The sequence below is a fragment of the Mirounga leonina genome, unplaced genomic scaffold (assembly GCF_011800145.1).
Source record: "Mirounga leonina isolate KUSES-001 unplaced genomic scaffold, KU_Mleo_1.0 Mir_154, whole genome shotgun sequence".
Taxonomy (NCBI): domain Eukaryota; kingdom Metazoa; phylum Chordata; class Mammalia; order Carnivora; family Phocidae; genus Mirounga; species Mirounga leonina.
The window spans coordinates 11651128-11657067 of NW_023270389.1; positions in this window are offsets into that span (position 1 = coordinate 11651128).

The window sequence follows — 5940 nt, forward strand, 5'->3', positions numbered from 1 at the left end:
CCTCGCTGTAGAAATTGATAACATTTTTTTAAATGCTTGGTAAAATAAAGGTTTTCCTCCCGAGTCTTTTGGCTGACTCCTTTCTTTGGTTTCAAATGTGTTCATAATTGCTCAGGGAAGCGATTATTATTTTTTTAATGGCTGCTTTAAAATCTTTGTCAGATAATCCTAACACTTCTGTCAGCCCGCTGTTGACATCCATCAATTGTCTTCTTCTCATTCCCCTTGAGATCTTCTCAGTTCTCAGTGTGACAAGTGATCTTCGATGGAAAACTGGACATTTGGGGCACTGTGTTGTAAGACGCTGGATCTTCCTTTAATCTTCTGTTTTAGCCAACTTCCTCTGACACAGCTCCAACATAAGAAATGTAGTAGGAGTAGCAGCCAAGTTCCTCCCCCCCCAGCAACCCCACCCCTTGGCCTCTGTCGACACTGGAGGGGGTTACTCCTAGTTACTGTTGGGCAAGGCTGGGAGTTCTGACTCCCTATTGGATTCCACTGATACCCCCTGTCCGTGAGGCCTTGGAGTTCTCCCTACTGCTCCCCATATGGCCTCCACTGATGGGGGGAACCTTATTATAAGTGGGCAGTGGTGAAAGTCCACTCCATTAGGTCTCCCCTGACTCCACCCCAGGGGAGGAGGAAGCCTGCCTCAGTACCACCAAGGAGGAACGGAAGTTCCGGTTCCCTAGTGGACCTTCTGGGACATCGCTCCCATTAAAAAGGGCAGGGATTCAGAGCACCTGGTTATAGTTGTGAAGGTGGAAACCTCGCCTCCCCTCTGGGTCTTTGCTAATGTGGGTGAGGTGAGGCCACTGTGTTTTCTGTTGTGTTGGCAGGCGTGAACCAATTATTAATTATTGTGTAATAGTTTGCTGCCCTGCTAGGTTGCCCTTTTCCTGGTCCTTTGGCTAGAGAGAGCAGGCTTTTGGTAGGGCTATTTTTGTCTGTGCTGACTGGTGTTTGGGGACACCAGCTTCTTGAGACCTGAGTCCCAGAAACATGAAGCAAAAAGAAAACTCGCCACTGTGTCATTCCTCGGGTCCCAAGGTCCTTAACCAGTCAGCTTTCTCTTCTCTTCTTTTCAGAATCATCTTAGGTTTTGTTTTATCTATAACGCCCAGGGTTTTAATTGTACTTAGTGCGAGAAATACCCAAAAGTATTTCTACTCCATCGTTCCTGTTACTTTCTTTAATCTTAAAAACAAATAAAAGCAGTAATGTAGATACATGAAAATATATATCTATGCATGTGAAATATATATATATATTTTTAAAGATTTTATTTATTTATTTGAGAGAGAGAGTGAGATAGAGCGAGAGCATGAGAGGGGGGAGGGTCAGAGGGAGAAGCAGACTCCCCGCCGAGCAGGGAGCCCGATGCGGGACTCGATCCCGGGACTCCAGGATCATGACCTGAGCCGAAGGCAGTCGCTTAACCAACTGAGCCACCCAGGCGCCCGAAATATATATATTTAAAACACACACACACATTAATTCCTACCATGGGAACACAAAATCCCATGTGTCTTTCATCTAGTTTAATTTGCCTCGATATTTAAGTAAATATGAATGGCCCGTGCTCAGAAAGATTCTCTTCAGAAAGCGTCAGAATCAGCTAAATATGGCTTGTCACTTTCTTTCAACATCTAAACTCCTCACTGTCAGTCCTTTCTTGGTTACAAATCATCAGTGGGTCTTATAATTATATCTTTGTAAGGAGAGGCAGAGTGGTTCTTCCTGATGCTAACAGTTCAGAGCAAGATGAAAGCAAGCTAAGATCTTACATGCAACTTACATGGAATGTCCAAATCGCGTGTGTGTACACACGTGCATACATATGTACAACTACATCTACATTTATCCTTAGTGAGAGCAAATATTTAAAGTCATGGCAAATTGCCTTGAGTGTCCCTTAAGATAGAAGCATAATTTGTGTCTTTATGGAATCAACATTAAGAAATACAATGTAGAGATGTCTCCCACAAAAGCACTCCTGAGCAGCATAGATCTCACCAAGAAAAACAGGCGGGTTAGTAAAAGAAGTACCCCACTGAAGGGCAGGAGTCTGGATTTGCTATTAAAATCACAGTTAAATTCATCTGACCTAACCAGTTGCTGGCCTGAGCTGCTTGCTATCCCACACTTAGTTTTTACATCTGCCAGGCGCCCCCCTCAAGGGGGGGCGGGGAGGGAAATGTCCATGTGTAGTGATACAACTATAAAGTATGAGAAAAGAGGGGCACCTGGGTGGCTCAGTTGGTTAGGCGACTGCCTTCGGCTCAGGTCATGATCCTGGAGTCCCTGGATCGAGTCCCACATCGGGCCCCCTGCACTGCAGGGAGTCTGCTTCTCCCTCTGGCCCTCCCCCCTCTCATGTGCTCTCTCTCATTCTCTCTCTCTCAAATAAATAAATAAAATCTTTTAAAAAAAAAATTTAAAGTATGAGAAAAGAGAATGAGCCTCTAAGACTGGCTATGGGTCCCCCACAATTGAATCACCAGACCTGATTTCTAAGCGTCAGCTGCCTCCCCATCTGTCCATACTCACTTGGGATGCAGAGCAGAGCCCCCCATCTGTCCACACCTACTTGGGAGACTCAGCTCTAGGAAGCTGAGAGATCTCTCTGTAGCAGTCAACACAGATTCATCTCTGACCGTGGCAGTGGCAGCTTTGTCCTCCTTGTAAAGAGCTTTGAGACCACAGAGGAGACTAGACTTTCCCCTACATGGCAGATGAATCCAGTTTCCAGCCCTGACAAATCACAATTGAATTTCAGCACACGCAGAATAGGTGAGCAAATGTAGCTTGTGGGAGGCCCCATTGCATGTCTGCCTTGATGCAACCTCTTTAATTCAGCCTCACTCCCTCAAGCACCACACCAACCCATACAAAGAGACCCTACATTCACAAACTTAGCCCAGGAAACTCCATCCCACCCTGACTCCAACACCACCGTCCTGCTTAACCCTGAATGCTATTGCTGAGGTTCCAAGGAAGCCAATATTGCTTGCCTTATGGACCTGAGTATAGCACATGGATGCTGGGATTTAACATGCAACTCCTTCTAGAAGACTCTGACCAGCTTTGCCTTCCTGGTTCTCCACCTACCTTCCCCACTCCCTCCCCCACCAGTGGGACTTCAGATAGGACCTCACCCTAGCTCCCAGCCATCTGAGCACATCCTGACTACACGTGGCTTCTCTGAACCTCAGCTTCTTCATCTGTGAATGATATGTTATGTCACCTCAAAGACTTGTTGAATGCCTTGAGGAGACACTGCATGCCAATGATCTAGCACGGTCCTTGGCACATAACACATCCTGCCCCTTATCTTTATCTTTGTCCCTGTCTCTACACCTGTCTCTGTATCTCTATCATTTCTCTCTGTCTCTGATGGTCTCAGGGGAATTATGCTTCATTCTAGGCACCACTCACTTGCAGAAGGGCATGGGTGAAGTAGAGCATCCAAAGGAAAATCAGCCCTAGATGGAGAAAACGGTGATATTAATAACCATTCCTGAATACCTGCATGCCAGATGTTGCACTAGGGAACTTACAGTCATTTTTGTTGTTTGTGCTTGATAAAAGACTAAAAGGTAGCTACTACTATCCTTATTTTCCTATTAAAGAAACAGAGACAGAAAAAAAGTCTACCTGCCCAATATCAGAGTCCAGAAGGGCAGAAATGGGATTCAGTTTCCCAGGTCAGTCGAATTCCAAAGTCTTTCCACTACATGCCTCTGCTTCCTGCCATATGACGTGAGGGCTAAGTGAGGGGACGGGGAATATATCTAGGCTGTCAGAGTAGGAGGAGGAAGGGTGCGACATCCAGAAGTCTCTAATAGCTCGTCCTTCTCCAAAGTTCTATGATGTAATGACCACCAGGAAATGCAACCAAACTAGAGGAAACTATACTCTGTGACCCTGCTTTGGGTGAAGTTCTAGCTCCAACAACTAGACCATCAGTGGGTTTTTGCTTTGCTTTTTTTCTGTTTTTTTTGCCACCACCTTTACTTTTTTCTCTACATTCCATAAAAGGAAAGTTCTCTTCTTCCCCTGACACATGCTCAGTACATTTATGAAGTGCTGATTTTCAGAGAAAATAGGTCCTGTCATTAAGAATTGCTAGGAAGCCTATAGGTAGACCCACTGGTCAGACAGACAAAGGGGGGACGAAGCAGTACCTGAGACGGCCCCTAATAATACCAATGATCGCCAATGTTTGGTGCATGCCTACTGTGGGCCAGCCCCTGCTCTATGTACTTTACATGTATTGGCTCATATCATTCTCGTTACAACCCCGCAGAAGTTTCTAAATAATATTCTGTGTTTCTGGTTTCATGGCTTCTAGAATAGTCTTGCCCTGGGTGTATGATTTTTGAGATCAAATGATACCTCATTTTTAAAATGAAGACAAATCCTTTCAAGCTTATTTTTTTCAGTATGGCCTCTAACGGTGTGGACTCTGAAGCCAGCATTGCCTGCCTGGATTTGAATCTCAGCTCAACCACTTCCTACCGTATGACTTGAGGATAAAATATATTTACCAATAAAGTTATTAGGAGAAGAGGAAATTTAAGTAAATTGCCCAAAGGTCCACAACAGTGATAGAGCTGGGACTTCAACCCTAGTCGAGTCAAGTTGTCTCGTGTCTCCATTCATGTTGGTGTTAGCTTGGTCCTACCGGCATGTCCTCACAGAAAAATCTCTTTCCACTCTACCTAAAAGCAAATGGGCACGCCTGGGTGGCTCAAATGGTTGAGCATCTGCCTTTAGCTCAGGTCATGATCCCGGGGTCCTGGGATCGAGTCCTCCATCGATCGGGCTCCCATTGGGGACCCTGCTTCTCCCTCTGTCTCTCTCTCTGTGTCTCTCATGAATAAATAAATAAAATATATATATTTTTTTAGTAAAACCATAGAAGTTTATTAAGTGAAGATATAGAAAAAGCTCTCAGGAGTGAGAGGGGTCCCTACAGGGTTGCCCTAAATAAATAAAATCTTAAAAAAAAATAAATAAAAGCAAATGGAAGTCCAGATCCACAGGACTTTGGAAGCCTGGGAAAGGAGGTTGGCTTTTCGAGCGAGTGAGAGGGAAGTCAGTACAGTGTTTTGTGCAGAGAAGTGATGTGGTTTGATTTAGGCTTTTTTTTTTAAGATTTTATTTATTTATTTGAGAGAAAGAAAGAGAGAGAGAGAGCATGAGCAGGGGGAGGGTTAAAGGGAGAGGGAGAAGCGGACTCCACACTGAGCAGGGAACCCAATGTGGAGCTCAATCCCAGGACCCCGGGATCATGACCTGAGCCAAAGGCAGACACTTAACTGACTGAGGCACCCAGGTGCCCCTGATGTTGGATTTAAAAAGCTATTCTGGTCCCTGTATTGTAATTGGATGTAAAGAGAGAAGCAAGGAAAAGAGTTCAGAGACTGTTAACATAATCCCAGAAAGGATGATGGTTGCCTGGACCAAGACAGTAGCAGCTCCAGAAGTGAGAAGTGATAGGTTTCAGGGAGAGACCCCAGAATATGCTGAAGGGTCAGCTGTGGGGTCTGTGAAGAAAAGAGCTGTCAAACAGGACATCTGAGCAAGAGTAAGACTACACCTTTAGGCTAGCCAAGACCTTAGCATTCAACTATTCCAACCCATACACTCAGAATTTTGTGAGAAAACGGTAACCCAGACAGACGAAGTGGCTGTCCTGGTCACATAGGAAATTCGAGTCTAGAATAGGGTTTCCTGGATCCCAGCCCTCTGCCCTGTCCTCTTTCCTTGTTAGTATCCTCAAAGTTGACTTCTTTACCCTGGAGAATTTGTCATAGGCAGTATTCCCTGGTGCTCTGGCTGCAGAGAAATGGATATCTGCAAAGGAGAATAAGAATTAGGAAATTAATGAATTTGTGTTTTTTAAAATGATGTCTTCATCATTTTTTACAAGAT